We start from the raw sequence: 14,702 nt of genomic DNA on the forward strand, positions 1-14,702 counted from the left end.
ACCATGGGAACACATGTTTAAAAAAAAAAAATTCTATACAATCTCTTCTAGAAAACAGAAGAAGAGATAAACAGTTCCCAATTTATTCTATGAGGCCAGCATTACTTTCATACCAAAACCAAAGACAGTCCAAGACAAGAAAAATACAGGCCAGTATGCCTCATGAACATACGTGCAAAACTTTTCAACAAAATATTAAAAAATCAAATCCAGCAACAGACAAAAAGAATAATACACCATAGGCTTTATCCTAGGAGCAAAATTGATGAAGAGAAAAACATTTAATAAAATTTATGTCCATTCACAGTAAAAACTCTCAGCAAACTTGGAACAAAAGGAAACTAAGCTTGATAAAGGACATCTTAAAAATAAAATAAAACTTGGCTAAGCATAATGGCTCATGCCTGTAATCACAGCACTTTGGGAGGCAGAGGTGGGAGGATCGCTTGAGGCCAGGAGTTTGAAACCAGCCTAAGCAACATAGTGAGAGCCCCATCTCTGCAAACAATTTTTAAATTAACACTATGTTATACTTAATAGTAAAAGACAAAACACCTTCCTCCTAATATCTGAAACAAAGGAACACTCTCACCACTCTTATTTAGAACTGTACTAGCCAGTGCAATGAAGCAGGAAAAATTAATAAGAGGCATACAGATTGGAGAGGAAGAAATAAAACTGTCTTTATTTGTAGAGAACATAATTGCTTGCATTAAAAAAAAGTATTTTTTAAATATCTTGAACCAATTTAACATGTGGGTTTAACATTCATGAATATATGAATATGCACAATTTAACCAATCATATTTCTATTTACCAGAAATGAATAATTAGAAATCAAAATGTTTTTTACAATACCATTTACAACAGTTCCCCAAAATAAAAAACCTTGCTATAAATCTAGCAAAATACATATAGGATCTGTATAGTGAAAATTACAAAATGCTTATGAAATATCCTAAAGGCCTAAGTAACTGAAGAATAACAAGTTCACTAATTGGACATTCAACATAGTAATGATGTCAAATCCATAAAAATTGACCTATTTTTATGGTCAATTTTCATAAAAATAGGTCAATTTTCATAAAATGGGTCAATTTTCAATTCTAACCTCTGGCAGAAATTTTTGTAGATAAGGTTATTCCAAAATATATAGAGAGAGGAAAAATAACTATAATAACCAAAACAATTATTTTTAAAAGGAAAATAAAATTGAAAGAATCACACTATTCAATTTTAAGACTTACTATAAAGCTATAGTATTTTATACAGCACTGTAATGGCAATGGGATAGACATATAAATTAATGGGAGAGATGAGAGAGCACAAAAATAGACCCACACAAATAATGGCCAATGGATTTTTGACAATAGCACAAATGCAATTCAGTGGAGAAAAGATGGTCTTTTTAAAATGATGTTGAATAATGAGCTTTAACCTAAACCTCATATCTTATATAAATATAGACTACACATCTAAAAGTGAAATATGAAACTAAAATGTTTGGAATAAATCATAGGAAAAAATATTTCATGTCCTAGGGTTAGGCAAATAGTTCATACACTTGACACCAAATGCAAAATCTATAAAAGATAGGATTGATAAATTGGAGTTCATCAAACTTTAAGATTTTTGTTTTGCCAAAGACACTGTCAAGATAAAATAATAAGACAAGCTAAAGACTTGGAGAAAATATTTGCAAATGTACCTGACAACAGACTTATATTCAGAATATGTAAAGAACCCTCATAATTTGACAATAAAAAAACAAACTATTAAAAAGTGGGCAAAAATCTTGGATGGATACTTCATCGAAGAGTATGAATAGACAGCAAATAAGCACATTAAAGGATGTTCAAAATCATTAGCATTACAGTCCTGGAGATCACAAAATTAATTTAATCAGCCTTTGTGTGAATGAATCTATTAGATTCCTTCCCAAGAGCTCATTTTCACAGGGAAGGAAATGTAGCATGATTAAATGGAAGAAACAAATTAAAAAAAAAACAACGAAGGGTGGGCAGGGCCAAGATGGCTGACTAGCAGTGGTCAGAGGCTCCCACTGAGAAGAACCAAAACAGCATGAGAATCCTGCACTGGCAAGCGAGGTATCCATATTCTATCATCAGGACTGACTAGGTGGTTGGCATGACCCACAGAGAAAAATGAAAAGCAAGGTGGTGTGTTGGCCCACCTGAGAGCCACACAGGGAAAGGGGAGTCCTCACCCCCAGCCAAGGGAGGTGGTGAGTGAGCATGCTACCCAGCCTGGGAAACTGTGCTTTTTCCACAGATCTGTGCAACCCCAAATCAGAAGATCCCACTTGAGAGCCCATGCCACCAGGGCCTTGGGTCCCAATCACAGAGCCGCACAGGTTCTCAACAGCCACTCAGCTGGAATCTACCTAAGACTACCAAGTTCCCTGGGGGAGGGTTGGCAGCCATCGCTGCAGCAGCTAGCTGCCTAAGACACTGAACTCCCAGGGTTGGGGAGAAGGGCAGCAGCCATCACTATAGCTCCAGCGATTTTTCCCTGCTGGAGGTGAGGAGACTGGATGGCTTGGTCCCAAGAGGTATTCTCCACAGCACAGCACACTGGCTGTTGCAGACCATGACCAGACTGCCTCCTCAGGCTGGACCCTGGCACATTCCTCCTCACTGGGCAGGGCCTCCCTGCGGGAACTCCAGGAACTCCAGCAACTCTAGCCAGGGTCTTAGGGACAGAGCTCTGATCTCCCTGGGCCTGAGCCTCTAGAAGGAGAGGTGGCCATGGTCTCTATGGACCAGCAGACTTAATCTTTCCTTCTGCTAGTTCTGAGGAATCCAGGCAGCTCAGATAAGTGAGTTTCTCCCCTAATGCAGCACTATCTCTCCACCAAGGGACAGCCAAAGTGCTTTGTTAAATAGGTCCTGGTTCCCATGACCCCCAGCTGGGTGAGACCCCATAAGAGGGGTTGCCAGACACCCTATACAGGAGCATTCCTACTGGCATCAGGTTGGTGCCTCTCAAGATCAGAGATCCCAGAGAAAAGGCAAGCACCCATCTTTGCTGTTCTCCAGCCTCCTTGGGTGACATCTCCAGGTGTGGGAGATACCCAGATGAATAGGGCCTGAAATGAACTCCTGGCAAAATGCAGCAACCCTACAGAAGAGGGACCTGACTACTGAAAGAAAAATGAACAAGCAGAAAGCAACAACAATAGCATCAACAAAAATCATCCCCACAAAAATCTCATCCAAAGGTCAGCAGCCTCAAAGATCAAAACTAGACAAACTCATGAAGATGAGAAAGAACTAATGATAAAACAATGAAAATTCAAAAGGCCAGATCATTCTCCTCCAAATGATTGCAAAATCTCTCCAGCAAGGGCACAGAACTGGATGGAGGATGAGATAGATGAATTGACAGAAGTAGACTTCAGAAGGTGGGTAATAACAAACTTCGCTGAGGTAAAGGAATATGTTTTAACCCAATGCAAAGAAGGTAAAAACCCATGATAAAAGGTTATAGGAACTGCCAACTAGAATAGCCAGTTCAGAGAGGAACATAAATGACCTGATGGAGCTGAAAAACACAGCACGAGAACTTTGTGATGCAAACACAAGTATCAAAAGCTGAATCAATCAAGTGGAAGAAAGAATGTCAGATATTGAAGACTATTTTACTGAATTAAGGCAGGCAGACAAGATTAGAGAAAAAAGAATGAAAAGGAATGAACAAAACCTCTGACAACTATGGGACTATGTAAAAAGACCAAATCTATGACTGATTGGAGTACCTAAAAGAGATGGGGAGAATGGGACCAAGTTGGAAAACACACTTCATGATATCATCCAGGAAAACTTTCCCAACCTAGCAAGACAAGCGAACACTCAAATTCAGGAAATACAGAGAACCCCAGTAGGATACTCCATGAGAAGATCAACCCCAAGATACATAATTATCAGATTCTCCAAGGTTGAAATGCAGGAAAAAATGTTAAGGGCAGCAAAAGAGAAAGGCCAGGTCACCTACAAAGGGAAGCCCATCAGACTAACAACAGCAGACCTCTCAGAAGAAACCCTGCAAGCCAGAAGAGAGTGAGGGCTGATATTCAACATTCTTAAAGAAAAAAAATTTCAACCCTGAATTTCATATCCAGCCAAACTAAGCTTCATAAGCAAAGGAGAAATAAAATACTTTTTAGACAAGCAAATGCTGAGTGAATTTGTCACCACTAGGCCTGCTTTGCAAGACCTCCTGAAGGAAGCACTAAATATGAAAAGGAAAAACTGGCACCTGCCACTGCAAAAACACACTGAAATACAAAGACTAATGGCACAGTGAAGAAACTGCATCAACTAGTGTGCAAAATAACTACTAGTATCATGATGATAGGATCACATTCACACATAACATTAACTAACCTTCAGTAAAAATGGGATAAATGCCCCAATTAAAAGACAGACTGGCAAACTGAATAAAGAGTCAAGACCCATCAGTGTGCTGTATTCAAGAGACCCATCTCATGTACAAAGACATACATAGGCTCAAAATAAAGGGATGGAGAGAAATTTACCAAGCAAATGAAAAGCAGGAAAATGCAGAAGTTGCAATCCTAGTTTCTGACAAAACAGACTTTAAACCAACAAAGATCAAAAAAGACAAAGAAGGGCATTACATAATGGTAAAGAAATCAATTCAACAAGAAGAGCTAACTATCCTAAATACATATGCACCCAATGCAGGAGAACCCAGATTCATAAAACAAGTTCTTAGAAATCTACAGAGACTTAGACTCCCACATGGTAATAGTGAGAGACTTTAATATCCCACTGTCACTATTAGATCACCAAGACAAAAAATTAACAAGGATATTCAGAACTTGAACTCAGCTCTTGACAAGTAAACCTAAGAGATATCTACAGAACACTACATCCCAAAACAACAGAGTATACATTCTTCTCAGTGCCACATGGCACTTACTCTATAATTGATCACATAATTGGAAGTAAAACACTCCTCAGCAAATGTAAAAGAACTGAAATCACAACAAGCAGTCACTCAGACCACAGTGCAATCAAATTAGAACTCCAGATTAAGAAACTCACTCAAAACCACACAACTATATGGATATTGAACAATCTGCTCCTGAATGACTCCTGGGTAAATAATGAAATTAAAGCAGAAATCAGGAAGTGTTTTGAAATCAATGAGAACAAAGAGACAACATACCAAAATCTCTGGGATGCAGCTAAAGCAATGTTAAGAGGGATATTTATAGCACTAAATGCCCACATCAGAAAGTTACAAAGATCCCAAATTGGTACCCTAACAGCACAACTCAAAGAACTAGAGAAGCAAGAGCAAACAAATCCAAAAGCTAGCAGGAGACAAGAAATAACTATGATCTGAGCAGAACTGAGATAGACACACACAAAAAAAATCCTTCCAAAAAATCAATGAATCTAGGAGCTTGTGTTTTGAAGAAAATAATAAAATAGACCACTAGCTAGACTAATAAGAAAGAATCAAATAGACACAACAAAAAATGATAAAGGGGATATCACCACTGACCCCACAGATATACAAAAAACCATCAGAGAATACAATAGCATACCTCTATGCAAATAAACTAGAACATCTAGAAGGAACAGAAAAACTCCTGGACACATACACCCTCCCAAGACTAAACCAGGAAGAAGTTGAATCCTTGAATAGACCAATAACAAGTTCTGAAATTGAGGCAGTAACAAATAGCTTATCAACCAAAAAAAGCCTAGGACCAGACAGATTCACAGCCGAATTCTACCAGAGGTACAAAGAGGAGCCGGTACCATTCCTTCTGAAACTATTTCAAAAAATCAAAAAGGAGAGACTTCTCCCTAACTCATTTTATGAGGCCAGAATCATCCTGATACCAAAATCTGGCAGAGATATAACAAAAAATAGAAACTTTAGGCCAATATCTCTGATGACCATCGATGAGAAATCCTAGATAAAATACTAGCAAACTGAATCCAGCAGCACATCAAAAAGTTTATCCACCATGATTAAGCTGGCAACCTCCCTGGGATGCAAGGCTGGTTCAACACACACAAATCAAGAAACATAATTCATCACATAAACAGAACTAATGACAAAAAAATGATTATCTCATTATATTCAGAAAAGGCCTACAATAAAATTCAATATTCCTTCATGTTAAAAACCCTCAATAAACTAGGTATTGGTGGAACATATCCCAAAATAGTAAGAGTAAATATGACAAACCCATAGCCAACATCATACTGAATGGGCAAAGGCTGGAAGCATTCCCTTTGAAAACCAGCACAAGAGAAGGATACCCTCTCTCACCACTCCTATTCAACATAGTATTGGAAGTTCTGGCCAGGGTAATCAGGCCAGTGAAAGAAAAAAAGCGTATTCAAATAGGAAGAGAGGAAGTCACATTGTCTCTGTTTGCAGAAGACATGATCCTATATATAGAGAACCCCGTTGTCTCAGCCCAAAAGCTCCTTAAGCTGATAAGCAACTTCAGCAAAGTCTCAGGATACAAAAACCAATGTGCAAAAATCACAAGCATTCCTACACACCAACAACAGACAAGCAGAGAGTGAAATCATGAATAAATGTCTGCTCACAATTGCTACAAAGAGAATAAAATACCTAGGAATACAGCTAACAAGGGATGTGAAAGACCTCTTCAAGGAGAACTACAAACCACTGCTAAAGAAAATAAGAGAAGACACAAACAAATGGAAAAACATTGCATCCTCTTGGCTAGGAAGAATCATTATCATGAAAATGGTCATACTGCCCAAAGTAATTTATAGATTCAATGCTATTCCCATCAAACTACCATTGACACACTTCACAGAATTAGAAAAAACTACTTTAAAATTTATGTGGAACCAGAAAAGAACCCATATAGAAAGACAATCCTAGCCAAAAAGAACAAAGCTGGAGACATCATGATACCTGACTTAAAACTATACTACAAGGCTACAGTAACCAAAACATCATGGTACTGGTACCAACACAGACATATGGACCAATAGCACAGAACGGAGATCTCAGAAATAAGACTACACATCTACAACCATCTGATCTTCGACAAACTTGACAAAAACAAGCAATGGAGAACGGATTCCCTATTTTAATAAATGCTGCTGGGAAACTGGCTGGCCATATGCAGAAAACTAAAACTGGACCCCTTCCTTACACCTTATATGAAAATTGACTCAAGATGGATTAAAGACTTAAACGTAAAACCCAAAACCATAAAAATCCTAGCAGAAAATCTAGGCAATACCATTCAGGACATAGGGATGGGCAAAGATTTTATGATGAAATCACCAAAAGCGATTGCAACAAAAGCAAAAACTGACAAATGGAATCTAACTAAAGAACTTCTGCATAGCAAAAGAAACTATCATCAGAGTGAAGAGACAACTTACAGAATGGGAGAAAATTTTTGTAATCTACCTATCTGACAAAGGTCTAATATCCAGAATTTATAAGGAACTTAAACAAATTTACAAGAAAAAAACAACCCCATCAAAAAGTAGGCAAAGGACATGAACAGACATTTCTCAAAAGAAGACATTTATGCCACCAACAAACATGAAAAAAAGCTCAACATCATTGATCATTAGAGAAATGCAAATGAAAACCACAACAAGATACCATCTCACGCCAGTCAGAATGGCAATTATTAAAAAGTCAAGAAACAACAGATGCTGGCAAGGCTGTGGAGAAATGGAATGCTTTTGTACTGTTGGTGGGAATGCAAATTAGTTCAACCATTGTGGAAGACGGTGTGGTGATTCCTCAAGAATTTAGAACCAGAAATACCATTTGACCCAGCAATCCATTACTGGATATATACCCAAAGGAATATAAATCATTCTATTATAAAGATACATGCACACATATGTTTATTGCAGCACTATTCACAATAGCAAAGACATGAAATCAACCCAAATGCCCATCAATGATAGACTGGATTAAGAAAATGTTGTGTATATACACCATGGAATACTATGCAGCTATAAAAAGGAATGAGATCATGTCCTTTGCAGGGACATGGATGAAGCTAGAGGCCATCATCCTCAGCAAACTAAAACAGGAACGGAAAACCAAACAATGCATATTCTCACTCACAAGTGGGAGCTGAACAATGAGAACACATGGACACAAGGAGGGGAACAACACACACCAGGGCCTGTTGGGGGAACAGTGGGAGGGAGAACAACAAGATAAACACTTAATGCATGCAGGGCTTAATAGCTAGGTGATGAACTGATAGGTGCGGCAAACTACCATGGCATATGTTTACCTATGTAACAAACCTGCACGTTTTGCACATGTATCCTGGAACTTAAAGTAAAATTTTTTAAAAAACATTAATTTAACTTTGCCATAATTAACTCCTTACTTGGGTGATTTCTAAATCTCAGAAATTACCACTAAAGAACTTATCCATGTAACCAAACACAACCTGTTCCCAAAAATCCAACAAAAATAATAATTTTAAAATATTTTAACCTTAAAAGAAAAGAAAGGAAGGAATACTTTGAAAGTAAAACTCATCTGCTTCCCAACTTCTTCAAAGGAGGCAATAATGTAGAGTAGGAAAAGCATGGATGATAGCGTTGACATGGGATTTTAAATCCACCTCCAATATGGTTCCAGGTCTTGAAGAACTCACAGTCCACTAAAAGACAGACACACTAACAGATTGATAATTACATAGGCCTTCCTATGCGCCAGGCATTGTGATAGTTTGTAAATAGGTAGAGGGTGGCCTGCAGTCAGCACAACCACAGGGGACGAGAGGCCCTAATCTACAGGTTGTGCCATGGCTATGTCTAGTGTCAGACTGCTTGCCAGTGTCTTAAGAAAGTCAGATGCCTGGCTTGGACTCTTGGGTGTGCTCCAAGGGACACTTTCACACAAACTCTGTACTCCTGGACTCAATACTTATATTTTTTCTAGTACTAAGTTAAATGCATCAAATTATAAAACCCTTTTCCATAATATTTTCTGAGACTCCCAGGACTTGTAATATCTCCAGAACATATTTTTCCATTTTCTGTAGGACTCAAAAGTAATATAAGCTCTAAAACAAATTCACTGAAAAGTTTCTGTAAAAAGTGGAAGATGAAGAGGACGCTGATGAAGAAGGTGATTGTTAAGGAGATGAGTGAGCAGGAAGAGGAGCTTGAGGATGAGCCTACTATGGTCAAAGATTATAAAGACCTGGAAAAAGTAGTGCAGTCTTTTCAGTACAATGTTTTCCTGAGCAGAGGCCTCGATGTTGGGAGAAACAATGTGGAAGATGGATTCTACAAAGATGAACTCAGGCTGAATGGGGGAAATCTGCAGAAGCAAAGCAAAATGGTCAAGGTGGGAGACACATTGGATCTTCTCACTGGAGAGCATAAAGAAGCAGGAACAGAGACAGTGATACAGATTCTCCTTAAAAAAAAAAAGATGTTTGAAGACAAGACTGAAAGTGAAAAATATAGAGCAGTGTTACACGATGGTGAAAAAACTTAAAAGTTGCCTAAGAAGAGTATGTCTAAATAGATGAATTGCTTTATAGTGAGAAATAAAGATACCACATAAACATTGTGCCATAATCTTCATAACAAACCTCTGAAGTGATGATAATAATACTCAGCATTTACTGAGTACTTGCTATGTGCCAAGCACTAGTCTAACTATGTGTCATGTCTAATGCCATTTAATTATCATGATTACCTTGTGAGATAGGTACTGCTAGTATCCTTGTCTCACAGATGAGAAAATCAAGCCTTGGAGAAGTGACTTCCCAATGTTAAACAATTAGGAAGCCACAACATTGGAAATCAAACTTTCCTGAATGTTGACACTGCCATGACCACTATGATCAAGTGAAGCACAGGCTGCAGTGGGAGTGCAGAGGAAGAGTGCTTTACCTAGTCCTAGCCTAGCGACAAGAAAACATTTCCTATAAGGAAGTCTTAGCTGAGACCTGAGAACAAATAGGAGTCAGAAGGCAAAGAAGGTAAAGGCATGTGCAAAGACCTGGACAGGTCCCAAGAATTCTGAGTAGTTTGGTCTGATTGGAGTATAAGAGGAAAAATCAAGACAGGAGACCAGAGGTCAGGTTAGGAAAAGTTTTGCTGTGTGTTGTATTCATCAGAACTCTTGTGGTTTCAAGAAACAAGTCTGTGGAGCTACCCTAGAGAGAATCAGAAACGTACTGGTTCAAGTAGCCCGACTATGGGAACCATGAAGTTAGATTCGTCTCCCTCTCTATCCTAGTTTTTTCTGTGTGGGCTTTATTTTCTCAGACCACCTTCCTCCACAAGACAGAAATTAACACTAATATTATCGCCTTCAGGATTGCCTTTCATAGTAGCCACAGAGATTCTTTTCTCTGGAGTATAATGTTTAATTTCCAAACATTTTGGGATTCTTCTAGCTATGCCTCTTTTGTTAATCAATAACTTATTGAACTGTGTTCAGAGAATATGTTTATACTTAAGGTATAATTCCTTTGAAATTTTTTAAGACTGACTTTATGGTTCAGCATATGACCAATTTTGCTAAATGTTTCATGTGGACTTCAAAAGAATATACATTCTTTTATCTGGGGATGCAGAGGTGAATAAAGGCAAATGTGATCAGATTTGTTTATCATACCGCTCAAATGTTCTGCTCACTCATGGATTTTTTTGTCCATTTATTCTGTCAGTAACTGCAGTAAATGTGTTAAAATCTCCCACTATAACTGTGAACTAATTTATCCTTTTATTTATGTTAACTTTCGCTTTGCATACTTGAAGCTACATAATTAAGCAGGTACTAATGTAGAATTATTTCTGGTAGGTAAACCCTTTTTAACATGATGAACTGTCCCTCTATCTCTACAACTGCTTTTTGTCTTAAAGTCTGTTTTATGTGGTATTAGTATAGCTGTGTTAGCTTTCTTTTGGTTAATGTTTGTATGGTAAACAGTTTTTCATCTTTTAACTTCATCTTTTATCTCTCTGCATCTCTATGTGTGAGATCTTCTCCTTGCAAGCAGCATAAAATTGGACTTTATCCAGCCTGAAAATCTTTATTGTTTGATTGAATTATGTGGTCTATTTACATTATATAATTATTAATATATTTGGGTTTAATATACCATCTTATTTTCTACTTGTTTCATCTGTATTTTTTCTTTCTTCCTTTTTCCCTTCTTTTGGATTATTTAAATATTTTGTTACATTTTTACCGCATTTGCTTTTACTTCTTTTTTATTACTTCAACCATTACTCTAGAGGTTATAATGCACATCTTTGGTTTATTATATTCTAATGTAAATTAATTTTTACTTCTTAGACAAGGCAAGGCCTTAGAACAATTTAGCTACATTCACACTCTCCTATGTGCTCTTATTGTCATAAATTTTAATTATACATATATATAATAAAACCCACCACATCTTATTATAATAAAGTTTTAATAATATTAATGTACATTTACCTAAATGTTTATCCTTTGCATTAGTCTGTATTGCTCTGTACATTACCAGGCTTCAATCTAGGATTATGTTATTCTGCCTAAAGAATAGCTCTTAGCCAGGCACAGTGACTCACTCCTATAATCCCAGCACTTTGGGAGGCCGTGATAGGCAGATCACTTGAGACCGGGAGTTCGAGACCAGCCTGGCCAACATGGTGAAACCCTATCTCTACAAAAAGTACAAAAATTAGCCAAGTATGGTGATGCGCACCTGTAATCCCAGCTACTCGGGAGGCTGAGGCAGGAGAATCGCTTGAACCCGAGAGGTGGAGGTTGCAGTGAGCCAAGATCGCACCACTGCACTCCAACCTGGGTGAAAGAGCAAGACTGTCTCAAAAAACAAACAAACGAAAAAGAATAGCTCTTAGTATTTATTTTATTGTGGCTTCATTCACAACAAATTCTCGCTTTTTTCTGGCATTGTCCTTCATTTTTAAATGATATTTTTGTTAGGTACAAAATCCTAGGTTGATGGTTTATCTTCTTTTTCAACACTTTAAAGATGCCATTTCAGTTTTTATTTCTCTTAAAAAATAACTGTCCATCTTATTGTTACTCCTTTGAAGATAATGTTTATTTGTTTTTATTCTGGGCTCCTTTATTATTTTCTCTGGCTTTCATTTTCAGCAGTTTTGTTATGTACCAAAGTGTGGTTTTACCTGAATTCATCTTGATTCGGGTTCATAGAACTTCTTGGATCAGTGGTTTGATGTCTTTTGTCAGGTTTGACAAATTAGCTGACTTTCTTTCCTCAGGTGTTTATTGGCCTCATTTTCTTTTGCCTCTTTTTCTGGGGTGCCAATTACATATACATCAGGCCTTGTCCCAGTGTGTCTTACGGCATTTTCTGCATTGTCCATTGTTTTCCCTCTCCATGCTTTAATCTAGGTATTTTCTATTTAATTTATTTTCCACTGTACTAATCTGCCTGTCTGTCTCTTTTTCAAGAATGTCAGCTAATTGGAATCATACAGTATGTTGCCTTTTCGGATCAGTTATTTCATTTAGTAGTACGCCTTTGCGGTCTCTCCAGGTCTTTTCATGACTTGGTAACTCATTTACTTTCATCACTGAATACTGTTCCATTGTCTGGATACCCATATTTTGTTTATCCGTTCACCTCTTGAAGACATCTTGGTTGCCTCCAAATTTGGGGAATTATGAATAAAGCTACTTTAAATATTTTGTGTGCAGGTTTGTAGGTGAAAATAATTTTTCAACTCATTTGGGTAAGTACCAGAGAGGACAACTGCCGGATTATATGGTAAGAGTATGTTTAGTTTTGTAAGAGACTGCCAAACTGTCTTCCAAAGTGTTCGTACCATTTTGTATTCCCACCAGCAATGAATGAGAGTTTCTATTGCCCCACATTAGAATCAGTGTTTTAGGTTTTAGCCGTTCTAATATGTGTATAGTGGTAGCTTATTGTTTCAAACACCTGTTTTTTGTTTTGACCATAATTTTAGTTGTTTTCAGCAGAAGTATGACTAAGATAAGCCTCTGCACCACACCAAAGAAGAACATGAGATTTGCTCTCTCCAATTCAAAGTTCAAAACTTCCAAGGAAAGGCTCTGATTGGCCCAAGTAGAGTCCAGTACTCACATCTGATAAGGGAAATGAGACTTATACGATGACAACCTCAATGCAAACTACGTGGTTGAATTGGGCAAAAGCATTTATTGGAAGGAAGGAAGCATTTCTAAAAAGCAGAAAGGAGTGTTGAGAACTACAATCAACAGGTATCTGTCATAGCACCATGCCGAGAAGTGAAAATTTTATCACTTTACCCTTAGCCTAATAATACATCCTTAAGGCAATGCATTGGCACTGACATGGATGAAACACAGAAATAATTATTCATCTGAACATTATCTGATATTGCCAGATGGCTTTCACTATAAATAACTTATGAAGAATATTTTAGATCATCCATGTTTTTACTATAGTATCATACACATTGTTTTCACTTACGATTTTTAAATTGACATTGTTTCCATGAGTTTGTAAGCATCTTCCTTAATAATTGTGAGTGTAGTTGGGAATTAAGGACACAGTCTTTGGAACCAGACTGTTGGTGTCAAATTCCAGCTCTGCCACTTGCTAGATTTATGATCTTCAGTCAGTTATTTAACTTCTCTGGGCCTCAATTTTCCCACTGAAAAGTAAAGATACTACTAATACTTACCATACTGGGTCATTATAAGGATGAGATGAGTTCATACATATAAAGTGCTTAAAACAATAAATGTGTGTCCAAAACAAATACTTACTGCTATTGTTCTATTATTATATAAACTTTTCAAAGAACCAGTCTTACATTAATTGGTGGTATTGGTTTCATTTTCTAATATATTAATTTATACTTTTTAAAAATTATTTTATACTGTCTGATTTCCTTAAGCTTGTCTTTTGAACTTCCTGGGACAAATATCTAATTTATTGAATTGCCTTCTTCCTATTTAATCATGAAAGAAGTTAATGCCATTACTTTATCTCTGATGATTGTTGTTTTTTCATTATAATTTTTCATGTATCACTGAAGATTTACTTCTCTTTTTGACTCACGACTTGTTCAGTAAGATGGTTTTGGTTTGTTTTAATTTCCAAATGCTTGGTTTTCGTTGTTGCTATAATGTGTATCTTTTGAGAATAGTTTCTGGTTTTATTATGTGTAGTCCAAAACCGTGGTCTTTTCTGCTTTGGGGAATGTACTACATTTTCACAATGGCCTAACATATGAACTACTTCTGTTCAAATTATCTGGACTTAAAGAAAGAAGCCATGTTATTTATAAATACAGATGTGTATACATAACTGTTACATCATGTCCATTAGTTATGCCATTTAAATCTTCTCTGCCCTCATTTATTTTTTACGTGCCTGATTTGTCAAGATATGAGAGAGGGGTGTTTCTATCTTACATTACTGTTAAGAAATTTCTCCTTGCATTAAAGCTGTGATATTTGGCACACTGTTTCATGATGTCACATCTTCTTGTGAATTTTACTTTTATAAGTGTAAAATGAGCTATTAGTCCTATTTAACATTTCATTATTTGAATTCTTCTTTATCTAAAATACAATTGCAAGCCCTTCTTTCTATGGTTTCTATTTGCTCTTCCCAGCTTTTCGTAGTTGGACTTGTTTCTTCACTAGGTCAT

The 14,702-nt window shown here is 36.9% G+C and overlaps 1 pseudogene; it reads left to right on the forward strand.

Annotated features, from left to right (window-relative positions):
• Window positions 1-8,771: 8,771 nt before the first annotated feature.
• Window positions 8,772-9,573, forward strand: LOC103244999 (mitochondrial transcription rescue factor 1 pseudogene; annotated as a pseudogene).
• The last annotated feature ends 5,129 nt before the right edge of the window (window positions 9,574-14,702 follow it).

Source organism: Chlorocebus sabaeus, chromosome 23, assembly GCF_047675955.1.
Source record: "Chlorocebus sabaeus isolate Y175 chromosome 23, mChlSab1.0.hap1, whole genome shotgun sequence".
NCBI classification, from domain to species: domain Eukaryota; kingdom Metazoa; phylum Chordata; class Mammalia; order Primates; family Cercopithecidae; genus Chlorocebus; species Chlorocebus sabaeus.